At 39.0% G+C, this 20,655-nt stretch overlaps 1 protein-coding gene across 7 annotated transcripts in view; it reads right to left on the bottom strand.

Moving 5' to 3' along the window:
- Window positions 1-20,655, bottom strand: part of SCLT1 (sodium channel and clathrin linker 1) — a 238,407-nt gene that overhangs the window by 49,521 nt on the left and 168,231 nt on the right. The window lies entirely within an intron of this gene.

Genomic DNA, 20,655 nt, shown 5'->3' with positions numbered 1-20,655 from the left:
CCAAGTCCTTAGTGGAATATACTAATTGCAAATCTTTTCACATAGTCTTGTTTCCATTTTCTTAATGGTGGCTTTTCAAGAGTAGAGCTTTTTTTTTTTTTTAATATAAATTTATTTAATTGGAGATTAATTACTTTACAATATCGCATTGGTTTAAGAGTAGAACTTTTTAATTTGATACAGTCTAGTTTATCAATTTTTTTCTTTTATGATTTGCTGTTCTTGTGTCCTATGCAGAAAAATTTTTGCTTACTGCAGATTTTCTTCTAGAAGTTTTTACTGTTTTCCTTTTATATTTAGAACATGATTCACTTCAAGCTATGTTTATGTGTGGCATGATGTAATGGTATGGTAGGTAGCCTCTACAATGGCCCCTAATTTCCCTGCCCCGTGGTATTCACACCCTCACACTCAAGGGACTGTATCAACAACTTGCTTCTAATTAATGGAAAAAGAATTTAAGTGATGGGATGTCACTTTTAAGATTAGGTTAAAAAAGACCAGGACTTTTTAATTCTGTTTTTCCCCTACCTCCTTCTCTCTGTATGACTCTCTCTTGCTCTTTCTCTCCCCACCCTTCCTCTGAGGGAGGTAGGCTGTCATGTTCTGAGTTGATCTATGAAAAGGACTACAAGGCAAGGAACTAATGTGTCTTGACAATAGCAGTGAAGTCCTGAAGCCTGCCAGCTATAGAGAGCGCTTGGGAGTAAATCCTCCCCTGGTGGAGCCTTGAGACAGTTACAGCTTAGGCTAACACCTTGATGGCAGTTCCATGAGAGATCCTGAGTCAGAGGCATTCTGAGTCAGACCTGTCTGCATTCCTGACCCACAGAAGCTGAGAAAATAAATGTCTGTTGCTCTCAGCAATTAAGTTTTACAGTAAGCTGTTAAGCAAGAGTAGATAACTGATATAAAAGCTTTTAATAAAATTTAGAAAAATTTTGGCCTTTATTTCTTAAAATACCTCTGCTTCTACCCCACTTCCACCCATCTTTGTACTGCTTGATGTTGTCTTTCAAGTCACTGAGGTTCTGTGTTCATTCTCTTTTTCTCCCTATGCTACCATTTTTGGATAGTTTTTTTTTTTTCCTTCCTTCCATCTTTAAGGTCTCCAGTCTTTTCTTCTGCAGTAATAATTTGCTGTTAATCCCATCTAGTAAATTTTAAAACTTCTGATATTATAATTCTCATTCCCAAGATGCCATTTGGTTCCTTTTCTTATAAATTTCATTTCTCTCCTGGTCATCTTTATGTGTTACATCACTAAAGATATTTATAATTGCTGACTTAAAGTTCTTGTCTACTGATTACATCACCTCTGTCATTTCTGGGTGGGTTTCTATGCACTGATTTTTCTTGGTTTTGAATACTAGTTTTGCTTATCTAGTATTAAAACTGTTGAATTTGTCTGGCAGGCAGTTAAATTACTTGAGGACAGTTTGATTATTTTGAGGCTTGGTTTTAAGTCCTGTCAAGGTGAATTTAGGATATCTTGACTGGAATAGTGATTCTGGAATTTTTACTGCATGCCCTGTGTGTTCAACAAGAATTCTCCATGCTAGTAGTTGGATGTAACCATAATATTTTCCAGCCCTCAGTAAGTGCTTCATGTTTTCCAGCTGATAGCTCCCCAGTCATTGTTTGCCTGGCCTCCTGAAGGATTTTCACTCTAATGCATAGTGACTCAGATTTTTAGAAAAACATTCAAGAGGACCACTATGCAGATTTCTGGAACTCTTTGTCTGTGTAACTCTCATCTTTTCTGGTTCTCTGCTAAACTTCAGTTAGTTCAGGTATCAAACTCTGATCTCTATTCTCCTCAACTGAGAGGGATCACTCACTGGGAGGTGGCTGGAATCTCCCTTTTGTGGACTATGGTTCTCAAACTGCTTGCAGGCAGAAATCCAAGGTGATTAGGGATTTCACTTTGTTTTCTTGTCTCTGATGGATCAGAGAATCAACTGTTCGAAACATTTTGTCTAGTTTAATAGTTGTTTCTGGTGGGAAGTTAAGTCTGGCACAAGTTTCTCAATTATGGCAGGAGGTAAAGATTGCCAGAGGACATATTTAGAGAGTTGACATCTGGCATTTTCTAGAATCAAAACCAAGCCACACTTTCATAAAGCACAAATTACAGTAACATGAAACCTTTATTATACATGTCACAATGAAATGATAGAAAAACAAAGAGAATATTTGAAGCCACAGGAAAAGAGATTACTTTCAAAGGACTGTGAGCAGATTACTTCTCAACAGAAGTTAAGAGAGGCCAGAGATTAACAGATTGTTGTTTTTGATTTTCTGGAAGAAAACAACAGTCAACTTAGAATTCTATACCCAGCAAAAATATCATTCAAATATGAACATAAGGTAAATATGCAGATTTTATTTTCTGGGCTCCAAAATCACTGCAGATGGTGACTGCAGCCATGAAATTAAAAAATGCTTACTTCTTGGAAGGAAAGTTACAACCAACTTAGACAGCATATTAAAAAGCAGAGACATTACTTTGCCAACAAAGGTCTGTCTAGTCAAGGCTATGGTTTTTCCAGTAGTCATGTATGGATGTGAGAGCTGGACTATAAAGCAAGCTAAGTGCCCAAGCATTGATGCTTTTGAACTGTGGTGTTGGAGAAGACTGTTGAGAGTCCCTTGGACTGCAAGGAGATGCAATCAGTCTCATCCTAAATGAGATCAATCCTGAGTGTTCACTGGAAGGACTGATGTTGAAGCTGAAACTCCAATACTTTGGCCACCTCATGTGAAGAGCTGACTCATTTGAAAAGACCCTGATGCTGGGCAAGACTGAAGGCAGGAGGAGAAGGGGACAACAGAGGATGAGATGGTTGGATGGCATCACTGACTCAATGGACATGAGTTTGGATAAACTCTGGGAGTTGGTAATGGACAGGGAAGCCCAGCATGCTGTGGTCCACGGGGTCGCAAAGATTCGGACACGATTGAGTGACTGAAATGAAGGTAAATATATTTTACAGACAAAAGAAGTTGAAATTTTATCGCTAGCATATCTTCACTAAAGGAATTTATGAATGATCTAATTTAGACACTAGGAGGCCTTACAAATAGCTGTGAAAAGAACAGAAGTGAAAAGCAAAGGAGAAAAGGAAAGATATACCCATTTGAATGCAGCGTTCCAAAGAATAGCAAGGAGAGATAAGAAAGCCTTCCTCAGCGATCAATACAAAGAAATAGAAGAAAACAATAGAATGGGAAAGACTAGAGATCTCTTCAAGAAAATTAGAGCTACCAAGGGAACATATCATGCAAAGATGGGCTCGATAAAGGACAGAAATGGTAGGGACCTAACAGAAGCAGAAGATATTAAGAAGAGGTGGTAAGAAAACACATAAGTACCATACAAAAAAGATCTTCATGATCCAGATAATCATGGTGGTGAGATCATTCACCTAGAGCCAGATATCCTGGAATGTGAAGTCAAGCAGGCCTTAGAAAGCATAACTACGAACAAAGCTAGTGGAGGTGATGGAATTCCAGTTGAGCTATTTCAAATCCTGAAAGATGATGCTGTGAAAGTGCTGCATTCAATATGCCAGCAAATTTGGAAAACTCAGCAGTGGCCACAGGACAGGAAAAGGTCAGTTTTCATTCCAATCCCAAAGAAAGGCAATGCCAAAGAATGCTCAAACTACTGCACAATTGTACTCATCTCACAGGCTAGTAAAGTAATGCTCAAAATTCTCCAAACCAGGCTTCAGCAATACGTGAACTGTGAACTTCCAGATGTTCAAGCTGGTTTTAGAAAAGGCAGAGGAACCAGAGATCAAATTGCCAACATCTGCTGGATCACTGAAAAAGGAAGAGAGTTCCAGAAAAACATGTTTTTCTGCTTTATTGACTATGCCAAGCCTTTGACTGTGTGGATCACAATAAGTTGTGGAAAATTTTGAAAGAGATGGGAATACCAGACCACCTGACCTGCCTCTTGAGAAACCTATATGCAGGTGAGGAAGCAACAATTAGAACTGGACATGGAACAACAGACTGGTTCCAAATAGGAAAAGGAGTACGTCAAGGCTGTATATTGTCACCCTGCTTATTTAACTTATATACAGAGTACATCATGAGAAACGCTGGGTTGGAGGAAGCACAAGCCAGAATCAAGACTATTGGGAGAAATATCAATAACCTCAGCTATGCAGATGACACCACCCTGATGGCAGAAAGTGAAGAACTAAAGAGCCTCTTGATGAAAAGTAAAAGAGGACAGTGAAAAAGTTGGGTTAAAACTCAACATTCAGATAACTAAAATCATGGCATCTGGTCCCATCACTTCACGGCAAATAGATGGGGAAACAGTGGAAACAGTGGCTGACTTTATTGTTCTGGGCTCCAAAATCACTGCAGATGGTGATTGCAGCCATGAAATTAAAAGATGCTTACTCCTTGGAAGGAACGTTATGACCAACCTAGATAGCACATTAAAAAGCAGAGACACCATGTTGTCAACAAAAGTCCGTCTAGTCAAGGCTATGGTTTTTCCAGTGGTCATGTATGGATGTGAGAGTTGGACTATAAAGAAAGCTGAGTGCCAAAGAATTGATGCTTTTGAACTGTGGTGTTGGAGAAGACTCTTGAGAGTCCCTTGGACTGCAAGGAGATCCAACCAGTCCATCCTAAAGACGATTAGTCCTGGGTATTCATTGGAAGGAATGATGTTGAAGATGAAACTCCAATACTTTGGACACCTGATGTGAAGAGCTGACTCATTTGAAAAGACCCTGATGCTGGGAAAGATTGAGGGCTGAAGGAGAAGCGGACGACAGAGGATGAAATGGTTAGATGGCATCACCGACTCAGTGGACATGAGTTTGGGTGAAGTCTGGGATTTGGTGATGGACAGGGAGGCCTGGCGTGCTGTGGTTCATGGGGTCGCAAAGAGCTGGACACGACTGAGCGTCTGAACTGAACTGAGACACTAGGAAACTAGTTCCAGCTAGAATGCTTGAGATAGAAGAAGAAATTCAGAATAAAGAAAGTGGTAAATATATGGGCTAATATAAATGAACTGTAATTACACAAAACAATTAGTAAGGTGAAACAAAAACATTACAAAGCAGACTTTAAAGTCTGGTGACAATATAATTTCCAAATCTTAGGGGGAGAAGTGGAATGATGGGGAAAAAACACGAAGTCAATAAAGAGTACAAGAAAGGAAACAGAAAGAAAGCAATGACAGAAGTATGGAAGTGGAAGTGTTAGCCACTCAGTCTTGTCTGACTCTTTGTGACCCCATGGACTGCAGCCCACCAGGCTCCTCTGTCCATGGAATTTTCCAGGCAAGAGTACTGGAGTGGGTTGTCAGAAAGATTCCCTTCTCCAGGGGATCTTCCTGATCCAGGGATGGAATCCAGGTCTCCCGCCTTTCAGGCAGATTCTTAACCATCTGAGCTACTAAAACAATGAAAACAAATCCCAGTATAGTTTAGATTACACTGGATATAAATGAACTAAATGATCTAAAGAAGAACAACATATTGTTTCTAAGAGACGTATTTATGGAAAACAGAAGTAATTAACAATAAAATAAGAAAAATATCCCCATTTATTCAGGAATTTTAAAATGTACTTATAAATAACATGGACTGAAAGAAGAAAAGATAAAAATTTTAAAATATTTAAAACTGAGTAATTGTGAAAATACTACATACATCAAAACATATGCTAAAGCTATGTCAGTATCTAGTGGAAATTTTATAACATTTAAGAATAGATGCATTAGGAAAAAATGAAAACCTGTGAGACATGCTTCTATTCCAAGAAGTTAGAAAAGGAACTACAACGTGAAAGTCTTATTTTGTCTGATTTAAGTACAGCTACCACTGCTCTCTTTCAGTTTCCACTTTGAGCCTGTGTCCTTAAAGTTGTAGTGAGTCTCTTATAGGCAGTATATAAATGGGTCTTGTCTTTAGTTCACTCAGCCGCTCTATATTTTTGAATGAAGCCCTCAATCCACTTATATTTGGAGTAATTACTGATATGTAAAAATCTACCAATGCCTTCTCATTGACTGTCTTCTGGCTGTTCTGCACTTCTCGTGCTCCTTTTTTCCTCTCTCTCTGCCTTCCTTTGTGAATTGGCATTTTTTGTGACAAGTCTCCTCTTTGTCTTTTGCAAATCTAGTACAGATTTTTGCTTTGTGGTTACCACAAGGCTTACTCAAAACATCTTACAGATAGAACAGTCTATTTTATGCTGAATACAAAAACTTTGCTTGAATACAAAAACTCTGCCTTTTTTCTCCCCTGCCTCTTCAGTAATCTACCTCTTTTTATATTGTGTATTCATTAACAACTGTATTCATTATGGTAGTTATAGTTATTTCTAATACTCTGGTCCTTAACCTTTATACTATAATTATCAACACACCATTTTACAGTATTAGAGTTTTCGGAACTTGATTATTTACCTTTATCACTGTATTGTAAATTTTCATATTACTAATTAATATTTTTTAAATTCCAGCTTGACGAACTCCATTCAGCATTTCTTGTAAGGCACGTCTAGTGATCATGCATTTCCTCAGTTTTTGTTTATCTGGGAAATTTCTGAGGGGATAACTGCTAGATAGAGTGTTCCTGGTTGGCATTTTTTCCCCCTCCCCTCTCAGCACTTTGAACACATCATCCTATTCTCTAATTTCAACACTCTCTAACATCATACACAAAAACAAACTCAAAATGGATCAAGAACTAAGTAAGGCCAGATACTATAATACTCTTAGAGGAAAACATAAGTAGAATACACTTTGACATAAACTGAAGCAAGATCTTTTTGGATCCACCTCCCAGAGTAATGAAAATACAGACAAAAATAAACAAAGGGGACCTAATTAAACTCAAAAGCTTCTGCACAGCAAAGGAAACTATAAACATAAAGGAAAAGACAACACAAAGAATGGAAGAAAATATTTGCAGATGAAGCAACAAGGGATTAATCTCCAAAATGTATAAAACAGCTTATGAAGCACACACACAAAAAACCCCAAACCAAAACAAAAAAAAACAAAAATCCAGAGACAGAAGACCTCAATAGACATTTCTCCAAAGACATACAGATGGCCAAGAGACACATGAAAAGATGCTCAAATTACTAATTACTAGAGAAATGCTAATCACAATTACAATGAGATACTACCTTCTACCAGTCAGAATGGCCATCATCAAAAAATCTACAAATAAATGCTGGAGAGGGTATGGAAAAAAGAGAACCCTTCTACGTTGTTGCTGGGAATGTAAAGTGGGTATAGCCACTGTGCAGAACAGTTACGGAGGTTCCTTAAAAAACTAAAAATACAGCTATCATATGATCTAGCAATCCCACTCCTAAGCATGTATCTGGGGAAAACCATAATTTGAAAAGATACATGCACTCCAACATTCACTGCAGCACTATTTACAACAGCCAAGAAATGGAGGCAACCTAAATGTCCATCAACAGAGGAACAGATAAAGAAGATGTGTACATATATACACAGTGGAATATTATTCAGCCATGCTACCGCTAAGTCGCTTCAGTTGTCTCCGACTCTGTGCGACCCCATAGATGGCAGCCCACCAGGCTACCCTGTCCCTGGGATTCTCCAGGCAAGAACACTGGAGTGGGTTGCTATTTCCTTCTCCAATGCATGAAAGGGAAAAGTCAAAGTGAAGTTGCTTAGTCATGTCCATAAAAAGAATGAAATGATGCCATCTGCAGCAGTGTGGATACTTCTAGAGACAGCCATGCTGAGTGAACTCAGATAGAGAAAGACAAATATGATATCTCTTACATGTGAAATCTCAACAAATGGTATAAATGAACTTATTTACAAAACAGAAATAGAGTCACAGATGTAGAAAACAAATTTATGGTTACTGAGGGGGAAAGAACAAGGAGGAGGGATAAATTGGGAGATTGGGATTAACATATATGCACTACTATATATATATATACACACACACACACATATATAAAAAATAGATAACTAATAAGGACCTACTCTATAGCACAAGGGACTCTATTCAATATTCTATAATGACATGGGAAAAGCATGTAAAAAAGAATAGCTGTATGTATACATATAACTGATTCAGTTTACTGTAAATCAGAAACTAATACAATACTGTAAACTAACTATATTGTAATAACAATAAAAAATACATGATAACTGGGGTAAAATTACTTTTCAAAAAATCAAGTGGTATTCCTGAAGTCATGGTTTGTAAAGGGCATTAACAATCTTTCTACCCCAGACTATAAGCAACAGACAGGGCTGTACTAAAACTAGTTTGACAGACTCAAGGGAGTTAAATGCAACATTCTATGTCTTTCCTTTTGGCAAGTGCTTTGATCCATACCTCAGGAAATACGAACTAAAACAAAACACATTCACTATCAATAATCTACTGGGAGTGATTAGTTGGTGTTCACAAGTTACCTATACAATATAGCAGAATCCAAGGATTCAAGAAAAGTATTTTATGGGTTAAGAGTATGACAGAGATGATTACAATCATAAATATTTTTCAGTAAAACATATTAATAGGCATTACAAAGGAAATAAATGTTTATGTGTATCTATATACGTGTGTGCATATATAGAAACACATGTATCAAAAATAGCCTATCATTTCATGTCAGATTTTGCCACAAAAGTGTAGGAAGATAACTTAGGAAAAAACTGTTTTCAGTTTTTTTAAATTTAGAATTGCAGATGATGAACTGTAGACTTGTATGAATTTTTTTAAAGTCCAGAGCTTCCTCATGTATGACATAGGGAGTGTGATGGTTAATTTTATGTGTCAAATTGGCTGGGCCATGGTGTCAAGATGTTTGGTCAAACATTATTCTGGATGTTTCAATGATAGTATTTTTGGATAAGATTTACATTTAAGTCACTGAACTTTGAGTAAAGCAGAACGCCTCTCATAATGTGGGTGGGCCTTATATAATCAGTTGATGGCCTGAATAGAACAAAAAGCTGACTTCCTCCAAGCAACAGGGTACTCTGCAACAGAGGACTTTTGGACTCGAACAGTAACACTGGCTTTCAGATTTCCAGCATGAATGCCTTTGGACTTGAAAAGGAACAGCTTGACTATCCAGCCTGCTAGTCTTCTCAATCAGAGTTTGGACTTGCCAGGCCTGTACAATCACTTGAACCAATTCATTAAAATAAACCTTTACACACACAGACACACACACACACATTCTCTCTCTCACATACACCTTATTGGTTCTGTTTCTCTGAAGAACCCTAATACAGGGAGCATAATAGCATTTACTTCATAAAGCTTTTGTGATGATTAAAGGAGTATGTAGAGTGGCAAACAGTGTATATTCAACATATAGTTACCATCATAAATATGTGTGCGGAGAAGGCAATGGCACCCCACTCCAGTACTCTTGCCTGGAAAATCCCATGGACAGAGGAGCCTGGTAGGCTGCAGTCCATGGGGTCGGTAAGAGTCGGACAAGACTGAGCGACTTCACTTTCACTTTTCACTTTCATGCATTGGAGAAGGAAATGGTACCCCACTCCAGTGTTCTTGCCTGGAGAATCCCAGGGACGGGGGAGCCTGACGGGCTGCCGTCTATGGGGTTGCACAGAGTCGGACACGACTGAAGCGACTTAGCAGCAGCAGAAATATGTGTGTGGCTTCCCAAGTGGTGCTGGTGGTGAAGAACCTGCCTGTCAATGCAGGAGATATAAGAGACATGGCTTCAATCCCTGGGTTGGGAAGATTCTCTGAAGGAGGAAATGGTAACCCACTCCAATATTCTTGCCTAGAAAATCCCACGGGCAGAGGAACCTGGCAAGCTACAGTCCATGGGGTCACAAAGAGACAGGACTTAAGTGACTTAGCATGCACATCATAATCTTTAGACTGATGTTAAACCTCATTTATTTTATATGGTTTTGTTCTTCCTTACATAAGCATTGTGAACTGAACAACATCAAGAATTACACTATGACAAGCACATGGTGGTGTCTTTGGACTGCACCGACTTAGTTAACCTGCAATTATGTTTCCCAGGATTCCTTTCCCTGCCTGGTCCTGGGCTGGTGTTGACCATAAGAGAAGTTTGTGCAGTAGCTGTGAAGGCTGGCAGGATACCTGGCCCTGTGGCAGCTCCTGCACAGCTGCTGATATGTTAGGTCACTATAATGGTGTGGGGCACCACCTGAACCTTCAGCAATTCCATTTTCTGCCTCTTGTTAGACCTCCTCTTTTGGCCTCTTGGACCATGTACAGATCCATGGTGAAGGGCAGCAGCCTCTCCTGCAGGTCATCCACAAAGTGGTTTGAGGTGGAAGTGATGAGAGACAGGTTGAAAACAGGGTTTCAGTTTGTCCTTGTGAGCTGTTTCATCTGCATTCAGCTGTCCTTCACAACTGCTGGTTCAGAGACCCACAGTGACTTCAGGTTTAGCATCAGATGCAGAGACAAGTGCATTTAATTGAATTATCTACCAGTGCCACTGCATAAGGTCTAATTCCTACAATAAATCCCATATTCTATTACTATTCAGTACTGTCCGGAGTAGTTCTGTTTCCTTGAATAAACCCTGATGCATAGAGAAATTGGTACCAGAAGTAGTTCCAGAAGAATATAACCTTATGAATGGGTACTCTAACTGGTTGTGAATTACCTAGAATTGTTCTATGCTCTGCTTAAATTTAAAGGTCAGTGGTAAAGGGGACCATGATAATCCATGGTAAAAGAGTTAAATTATTACCTGTATAATCAAGTGCCTGTATACTGTAACATTTTGAGTGACTAAATAATGACAGGGAATGAAGAAAATAATGCAGCTTCCAGGTATAATGGAAAGCTCTGAAAATAAAAATAAAGGGCTCAGAGTTTTAAATTCTGAGTTCAAAGTCTAGGTTAGGGGGCCAGAAGCTGCTGTTATTACCCTAAAAGAAACCCTTATCTCCAGCAGTTGCAAAGCTGAATTTTCTGAAAATCAAATCCAAAGTCTAATCCCAGGAATGGCTGAATACCACCACAGGCTGAATGCATAACCTCGCAGGGTCTTTTTTCCCCTCCAAGTTGAAATGGGGACATGTGAACAGACAGACTCCAATGAAGCTGGAGCCTTGAAGCCCTAAATTCTGTAAGGCTTTCTCTGAGAGAAGAAGCAGTTCTTCTTCTCTATTTGGGAAGGTAAGTCTCCTTTGCCTGAAGAATATGTAAAGGACTCACCTAAGGAGGTTGCCTTGCAACGAATAGGTAACTTCTTTCAGGAATTACCGTGCCATCATCCATTGCTTCTACATCTATGGCCAGATTGAAGTCTACTTAGCTCTAGGAAATGAGGTAGAAGACGAGACCTCTGAGGTGGCAGAAAGCACCATGATAATTACATGATTTTGCCAATTTTACATAGAAATCAGAGAGTATGTGTGACTAGATCCTAAGGGTGCTAGATTACAGCAAAAAAAAAACAAAAACAACAACACTGGATGAGGCCATGTTTACCAATATGGGCTCACAAAGCAGATATTCTACATCCAATGAATTAGCTCAAGTATTTTGGTTTGCTTGGTTGGTTGAACAAAATCTGGATTCAAAGGTGACCTATATGGAATACTGAAATGTAAAAAACTCGTTGTGCAGCACGGAGCAGACTTTCTCAAGCATGGCACTACTAACACCATTGGCTGGAAAATTCTTTGCTGTGTGGGGCTGTGCGGAGCACTGCAGGATGGTTACCAGCACCCCCGGCCCCTATACACTAGCTATCAATAGTGTCCCTTAATGTGTCTGAATATTTTCAAGAGAAATGTTCCCAGGAAGAGAGGAGGACACACTCATCCCCATGTGAGAATCTGGTGTTGAGAAAGTTATCAGAGGTCAGGGAGACTGCCTCCTTCAGGAGGGTCTAGAGGACACTGCCTTCACCAGGACTATGAGAAATACAGTCAGGAGGGGTGCCTCATTATCCCTGAAGAGGTCTGTAGTGGCTATTCTCTGGGGGACAGAAATGACAGTGGGAACTGCTACCATGGATCTGGACTACCTGAATTTAATGAAAATGATACAATTCTCAACAGCAAGGGCAATGTAGTGGCCTTAAATCTCCAAAGCAAATGCAGTCATCATTACAACAGCAGTAGAGTTCAAATAGTAACCTGCAGAATCTGATTTGCAGAGATCTTTGGGGCTTGATAATTTTATCACTGTCATCCTAGAATTGAAATAGATGGGCAGTCTACTCAAGTCTTGTTTGATCTGCAGAAGAAAAGCTCCAGATATTATGAATAGCAGTGTTTAATCACTATAAGACAGTGTCATGGCTCTTTAACCCGAAGAATTGATGCTTTTGAGCTGTGGTGTTGCAGAAGACTCTTGAGAGTCCCTTGGACTGCAAGGAGATCCAACCAGTCCATTCTGAAGGAGATCAGCCCTGGGATTTCTTTGGAAGGAATGATGCTAAAGCTGAAACTCCAGTACTTTGGCCACCTCATGTGAAGAGTTGACTCATTGGAAAAGACTCTGATGCTGGGAGGGATTGAGGGCAGGAGGAGAAGGGGATGACAGAGGATGAGATGGCTGGATGGCATCACTGATTCGATGGACGTGAGTCTGGGTGAACTCCAGGAGTTGGTGATGGACAGGGAGGTCTGGCATGCTGCGATTCATGGGGTCGCAAAGAGTCGGATACGACTGAGCTACTGAACTGAACTGAAACTTGAATCTGTTCAGATTCAGAGCCCCTTGAGTGGAGGAAGAAGTTGCAGGTTCCTTTAAAGGAACCTTTTATACATTCATATATACTTCCTCCTAGCTTTTCCCTAAAAAGGACCTGTGAAGAGTAGGCAGGGTAACCATGCAACGGGGAAGGGAAATTCAGACACTTTAACGATTACTGGAAACGACAAATTCCTAGAGATTCTAAATACCACTGTGGTCCATCAAGCAGAGGAGAAGTAATTGCAGGTGGGTCATCAAAGGACTTTCGGCTTGAGCTGTCTCAGCGGGCCCAGGGTGTCCATAATCCTACCTTGTGGTTGTTTCCTGATTCTGAGATACATAATTGGGAGACATATTAAGCAACTAACTGGCAAAATCCATACACTGGTTCCCTAACCAGTGAAGTGAGGGCTGTTATGATAGGAAAAGGCCAAGTAGCATTTGATGAAGTCCAGTGAATAGAGGAAAAGTAGAATAAATGCTGGATTTTAACTTCATCTTTCCAGAAAAAGCTGTTTCTATAATATCTTCCAAAGGTGACCAAAGAATTTTTTCTTTAATATCATTCTGAAGTCACAGACTTTTAATATATTTGGTATGTTAACATTTACTGCAGATATTTTCTTTGATGAACTATCAAACTGTCACCATATAGGCCAGTGAGAGCTTCCTCAAGTTGGCTACTGGGTCCTTTTGATTTGATCCCAATAATCTTGGTATTGTCCATGCCTTTCGCTACCACAAAGTGTTTCCTAGGCTCATCCTGTACTTTCCTATCTGAGATCTGTAATCAGTCATTTCTCTAAGGAGTCCTGGTTTCTTTTAGGATACCTCACCTGCATCTGAATACTGGCCACTGTATCTAGGTCCTTTCACCAGTCAAAGCTAGTAAATACCCTGACAAGGGCAGAATAGTACACACACTGTACACTATGCTTTTTTTTTCGTTTTCACTTAATATTTTGGATACTGCTCCATGTGTAAGTATTTTGGCTGAGATTACACTATATCTCTATATCGTCAGGGCAGGGGGTATTAACAAATGTATAATATTAAGGATTCTGACCAATTAATATGATATCTCTATTTACTTAGACCTTTATTTTTAATATCCTAGTTTTCACGAGAAAGTCTTATACATTCTTTGTTAAATTTATTCATAGACATTTGATATATTTTGATACAACATAAATTATATTATTTTTAAAGTTTTATTTTGAAATGTTTGTTGCTGGGATGTAGAAACACAATTGGTCTGTGAATTATTTTGGATTTTCTACACATACAATCATTATGTCTGTGAAGAATGACTGTTTTCTTCTTTTCCAGTCTGTATACCTTTTATTTCTTTTTCTGGACATAGTGCACTGATTAGGACTTCTGGTACAAATACTAACAGAAGTGGTAATAGTGGTCTTGGTCATCTTTCCAGTCTTCAAAGAAAAGCTATTAAGATTTATGTTTTGCTATTCAGAATAATGTTTGATTTAGAAGAGATACCTTTATAAAATTAAGTAAATTCTATTTCTAGTTTGCTGAGACATATTAAAAATCAAAAATGGATACATATTAAATTTTCTCAAATACTTTTTCTATCTCTATTGAGATAACCTTATGATTCTTCTCTTTTAATAAGTAATGTGGTAAATTACATCAATTTGTTTTCTAATGCTTTAATAATTTTGCATTCCTTGGATAAAGTCAAACTGGTAATAATTTTTTGTTATTTAATGCAAATAGATGCTTTTTATAATTCATGTAACGTTTTTAGCCATGAGAGGACAGGTCCAAATGTCCTAGCTCACCAATAAACACAAGCAAAATTTTCCCTTTCTTTCAAACTAATTCTAAATACATTTTCATTCCAGCATTTCACCAAAACTGTTCTTATTTTTATTATCAATAATAAAAGCACCACAGGGTACCAAACCGAAAGGTTCATTCTCAGTTCTATCTTACTCAACCAGTCACTAGCATTTTATAAAACACTATGGTTGGTGGTGGGGGCAGGGGGGTTGGCCAAGCTAGCAGAGTAAAAAGACTCCAAGCTCACTTCCTCTCAAAAGTAATAACTATCTGCAGAACAGCCATCAGTGAAAAAGCCCAAAACCTACCAGAAAAGATATAAAACTAAAGACATAGTGAAGGAGCCACAGTGAGATGGGTAGGAGGGATGGACTCCTGATATAATCAAGTCCTATACTCTCTGGTGGGCAACCCACAAACTGGAGGATAATTATATGCAGAGTGAGAGTTCTGAGCCCCATGTTGGGTTCCCCAGCCTGGAGGTTCTGTACTGTGAACACAAACCCCTGGAGATCTGGCTTTGAAGGCTAGTGGGGCTTAATTTCAGGAGCCCCATAGGACTGAGGGAAATAGACTTCACTCTTAAAGGGCACACACAAAATCCTACATGCACCAGGACCCAGGGCAAAAGCAGTAATTTGATTGAAGCCTGGGCCAGACTTACCTTGTTGGAGAGTCTCTGGGAGAAGTGGGGATGCCTGTGACTCTTCCTGTGGACATAGACACTGGTGGTAGCCATACTTAGGAGCTATCTATTGTATAGCTACTGATGCTTATGGCTGCCATCTTGAAATCTTCCCTCTGGCTCATTAGTGTCAGGACTTGACACCACCCAACAGCCTGTAGGCCCCAGAATTGGGATGCTTCAGGCCAAAAAATTAACTGAGTGGGGTTACAGACCACTCATCAGTAGACAGGCTGCTTGCTGCTGCTGCTAAGTCGCTTCAGTTGTGTCTGACTCTTTGCGACCCCATGAACTGCAGCACACCAGGCCTCCCTGTCCATCACCAACTCCCTGCCTCTAAATATGGCCCTGCTCAAAGGACCAAGACTCTGCTCCACCCACCACTGAGCAGGCAATAGCCCTGCCATCCAGGAAGCCTGCACAAGCCTCCAGACCAGCCTTACCCACCAGAAGGTAGACACCAGAAGCAAGAAAACCATGATCCAGCAGCCTGCATATCCAGTCCACTAACAGTAGGCCAACACAAGCTTTGGAACACAGCAATCCCCCATAAGCAACTGTGTCAAGAACCTGCCCCCGCACATCAGCAATCTGACATCAGCTCTGGGATCCGTGGGCCCTACAGCCAGATTCCAGGAAGCGGCTCTGCTCGCCACTAGTATGGCATTAACCCCAGACCTAGAATCACAAAGCAGAGGGCAGGCAACAGCTCAGAGTCTTATAAATGCTGACTCTGCCCACCAGAGAGCCAGCACTAGCCTGAGGCCCCTGAGGGTTCCACAACAAGCTGCTTCATAACTGGGTCTCACTAACTAGTTCACAGGAGCATCCATATAAGATACGGCCTGGCAACCAATCAGGCTACAGGACAACAAGCCCACCAGACTGCCACACAGTCAGCCCGCCACAACAGAAGGACCCACGCAGCCCTCTTGGGGTACCCCTAGAACCTACAGTTTGAGTGATGAGAGGGGAGTGTACTGCTGGGATGCATAGGATGTTTCTTACAGAAGGCCGCTTCTCTAAAGTTGAGAAGTGTGACTAATCTACCACATACGTAAAGATACAAATAGCAACTTAGGCAAAACGAGGAGGCAGAGGAATATACTCCAGATGAAGGAAGAGATAAAATCCTAGATGAAGAAATAAGTGTAGACAGACAATATACCAGGAAAGGGTTCAGAGTAATGACTGTAAAGATGATCAAAGAACTCGGGAAAAGAATACATACAGAGAGTGAGAAGTTAGTAGTTTCTGTTATAAAGAGAAAACATAAAAGACCAACTAAACAGAGATGAAGACTACAAATGAAATGAAAAATACACTAGAAGGAAACAACAGGAGACTGAATGATACAGAGGAATGCATCAGTGAGCTGGAAGACAGAACAAGGGAAGTCACTGCCACTGTACAGATAAAGAAAAAAAATAAAAAGAAATGAGGATAGTGTCAGAGACCTCTGGGACAACGTCAAGCATTGTCAAGCATACATTGACAACGTCAAGCAGAGCATTAGCATTTCAGAGAGAAAGGGTCGGAGAAAATATCTGAAGTCATAATAACTCAAAACTTCCTAAGCCTAGGAAAAGAAACAGTCCGGGAAGTGCAGAGAGTTCCAAAGAGGAACCATACTAAGACACATGATAATTAAAATGACAAAAATTAAAGATAAAGAGAGAATATTAAAAGCAGCAAGGGAAAACCAATAAATACCATACAAAGGAATGCCCATAAAGTTATCAGCTTATTTTCCAGCAGAAATTCGGCAGGCCAGAAAGGAGTGGCACAATATATGTAAATTGATGAAAAGAAAAAAAACAAAAATCCTACAACCAAGAATCTTCTACCCAGCATGGTTGTCCTTCAGATTCGACAGAGAAATTAAAAGTTCTATAGATAAACAAAAGATAAACTTGAGCACCAGCAAAACAGCTTTCCAACAAATGTTAAATGAAGTTATCTAGGAGAAAAAGAAAGGCCACAACTAAAAACAAGAAAATTACTGAATGGAAAAGCTCACTAGTAAAGGCAAACACACAGTAAAGGGAGGAAATCATCCACACAAAAAGCTAGTAGTGAGGTTCAAAGGCCAAAGTAGTAAAATCATCTGTATCCACAATAAGCAGTTAAGGGACACGCAAAACAATCAGATGTAAAATATGAAATAAAAAATAGTAATCATGGAGGGAAGAGAGTACAAATGCAGGTATTTACAATGCATCTGAAATTAGAGATCAGCAATGTAAAACAATGTTAAGATCATGGCATCTGGTCTCATCACTTCATGGGAAATAGATGGGGAAACAGTGAGAGACTTTATTTGTTTGGGGGGCTTCAAAATCACTGCAGATGATGACTGCAACCATAAAATTAAAAGACGCTTGATCCTTGGAAGGAAAGTTATGACCAACCTAGACATCATATATTAAAAAGCAGAGACATTACTTTGCCAACAAAGGTCAGTCTAGTCAAGGCTATAGTTTTTCCAGCAGTCATGCATGGATGTGAGAGTTGGACTATAAAGAAAGCTGAGCACTGAAGAATTGATGCTTTTGAACTGTGGTGTTGGAGAAGACTCTTGAGAGTCCCTTGGACTGCAAGGAGATCCAATCAGTCCATCCTAAAGGAGATCAATCCTGAATGTTCATTGGAAGGACTGACGTTGAAGCTGAAACTCCAATATTTTGGCCACCTGATGCGAATAACTGACTCATTTGAAAAGACCCTGATGTTGGGAAAGATTGAAGGCGGGAGGAGAAGGGGACGACAGAGGATGAGATGGCTGGATGGCATCACTGACTCGATGGATGTGAGTCTGAGTGAACTCCGGGAGTTGGTGATGGACAGGGAGGCCTGGCGTGCGCAGTCCCTGGGGTCGCAAAGAGTCAGACACCACTGAGCGACTGAACGGAACTGAATGTAAAAAAACAATTAAAACTGCTTTGTATCTAAAGCAATATGATTTACAAAAACCTTGTGGTAACCACAAAACAAAAATCTGTAACAGACATACACACATAAAAAAGAAAAAGGAATCCAAACACTAAAGATAGTCATAAGTCACAAAGAAGAGAACAAAAGAAAGGAAAAATCTCCAAAAACAAGCCCCAAACAATTAACAAAATGGCAGTAAGTACATCTCAATAATTATCTTAATTTTGAATTGTCTAAATGCTCCAACCAAAAGACACAGACTGGCTGACTGTATGCAAAAACAAGACCCATACACATGCTGCCTACAAGAGACTTCAGATCTAGAGACACACACAAAGCTAAAGTGAGGAAATGGAAACAGGTATTCCATACAAATGGAAATCAAGAGACGGCCAGAGTAGCAATACTTAGATAAAACAGACTGTAAGATTAAGGCTGCTGGAAGAGACAAAGGAGGACAACACATAATAATCAAGGGATAAATTCAAGAAAAAGATATAACAAATATAAATGTATATGCACCCCATATATGAGCACCTAAATATATAAGGTAAATATTAATGGACATAATAGGAGAAACTGACAGGAAATAATAATAGTCAGGGACTTTAACATCCCACTTACATCAATGGACAGATCATCCAGACATACAGTTAGTAAGGAAATCCTTGCCTTAAATGACACATTAGATCAAATGAACTTAATTTACATACAGAGAGAATATTCTACCTGAAAGCAACAAAATACACATTCTTTTCAAGTGCAAATGGAACATTCTCCAAGACAGATAACATGCTAGGCCAGAAAATAAGCCTTGATAAATTTAAGAAAACTGAGATCATATCAAGTATCTTTTTCAATCACAAATCTATGCAACTAGAAATCAACTACAGGAAAAAACTATAAAACTACAAACGTGGAGGCCAAACTATAGCTACAAAATCATCAATAGAGCACTAAATCAGAGAGGAAATTTTTAAAATTCCTAGAGACAAATGAAAATGAAAACACAACAATTCAAAACTTATGGGACACAGTAAAACCAGGTCTAAGAAGGAAGTTTATAGTGATACCTGCTTATCTGACATTTTCCCAAAAAGGACACACAGATGGCCAATAGGCATATGAAAAGATGTCCAATATCACTATCATCAGGGAAATGCAAATCAAAACCACAATAAGATATCACTACACACCTGTCAGAATGGCTAACATCAAAAGGAACACAAATAACAAGTGCTGGCAAAAATGTGGTGAAAATGGAATGCTAGTACACTGCTGGTGAGAATGTAAACTGATGCACTCACTGTCGATAACAGTATGGAGGGGGAGAAAAAAACAGTATGGAGGTTTCTCAGAAACTAAAAATAGAAGTACCAATTCCACCCTTGGGTATTCATCTGAAAGAAAAAAAAACCCACTAATTCGAAAAGATACATGCACTCCAAAGTTCACAGCAGCAATATTTACAATTGCCAAAAAATGGAAGCAACTTAAGTGTCCATCAATAGATGAATGGATAAAGAAGACGTGAAATATATACACAATAGAATACTTGGCCAAGAAAAGAAACTAGTGAATATAACAAAAAGAAACTGGCTTGCAGCTACAGAAAACAAACTGTGGTTATTGGTGGGGAGAGAGAAGTGGGGAGGGTTAGTATAGGGGTGGTGGATTCGGATGTACAAACTACTAGGTATAAAATAAGCAAAAGCATATATTGTGCAACACAGGGAATATACCCAATATTTTACAGTAACTATAAATTAAAATGTTGTGAATCACTATATTGTACACCTAGAACATATAATATTGTACAGCAACTACACTTCAATAAAAAGAAATAAACTGGCAAAAAAAAAAAAAAAAAAAAACAAAGCAAACTTTAATGGTTAGGACCATATTGACTATATCCAAGCTGACTAAATTTGAAACCAGGATCTTTTACTTTGTTAGCTATCTGACCTTGAACAAGTTCCTTTATGTCACTCAGACTCCGTTTATCCATCTGTAAAAAGTAAATATCATCTATTTTTATGTCATTCTTTTTGAGTTTTTTTTTTTTTTTTTTTTACTATTCTTTCTCCTGTTTGTCCCAGAATTTTTTCTCAGGCTCAGCTAAATTTTCATTTCTCCAAACTAAATTTTAGAACTTAGTCCTCAGTTGCCTAATTTCCCTATCCAGACATATTTTCTATACCTTCTAATTCCATGACTTTAAAAATTATGTGTATGTTAATCACTCCTAAATTTATAGCTCTTGTTGCAATATCTTCCCTGAACTCCAAACTTGTGAACCTAACAAGGTGATATTCTTTTTTTTTTTTTATTCTGACTTAAAGATCTTTTAGGTAGCTCATACTTAACATGGCCCAAAGCAAACTTTAAAAAAATGATTTCCAGTCCTTCGAAACTTAATCCAAGTTACCATCATTTTGTACTTGGATTGTCACAGTACTGATTCATCTTCTCTCTTCTTCTACCCTTGACCCTCTCCAGGCTATTCAT

Source organism: Bos taurus, chromosome 17 (genome assembly GCF_002263795.3).
Source record: "Bos taurus isolate L1 Dominette 01449 registration number 42190680 breed Hereford chromosome 17, ARS-UCD2.0, whole genome shotgun sequence".
NCBI lineage: Eukaryota > Metazoa > Chordata > Mammalia > Artiodactyla > Bovidae > Bos > Bos taurus.
This window is presented reverse-complemented; position numbering and strand designations above follow the sequence as displayed.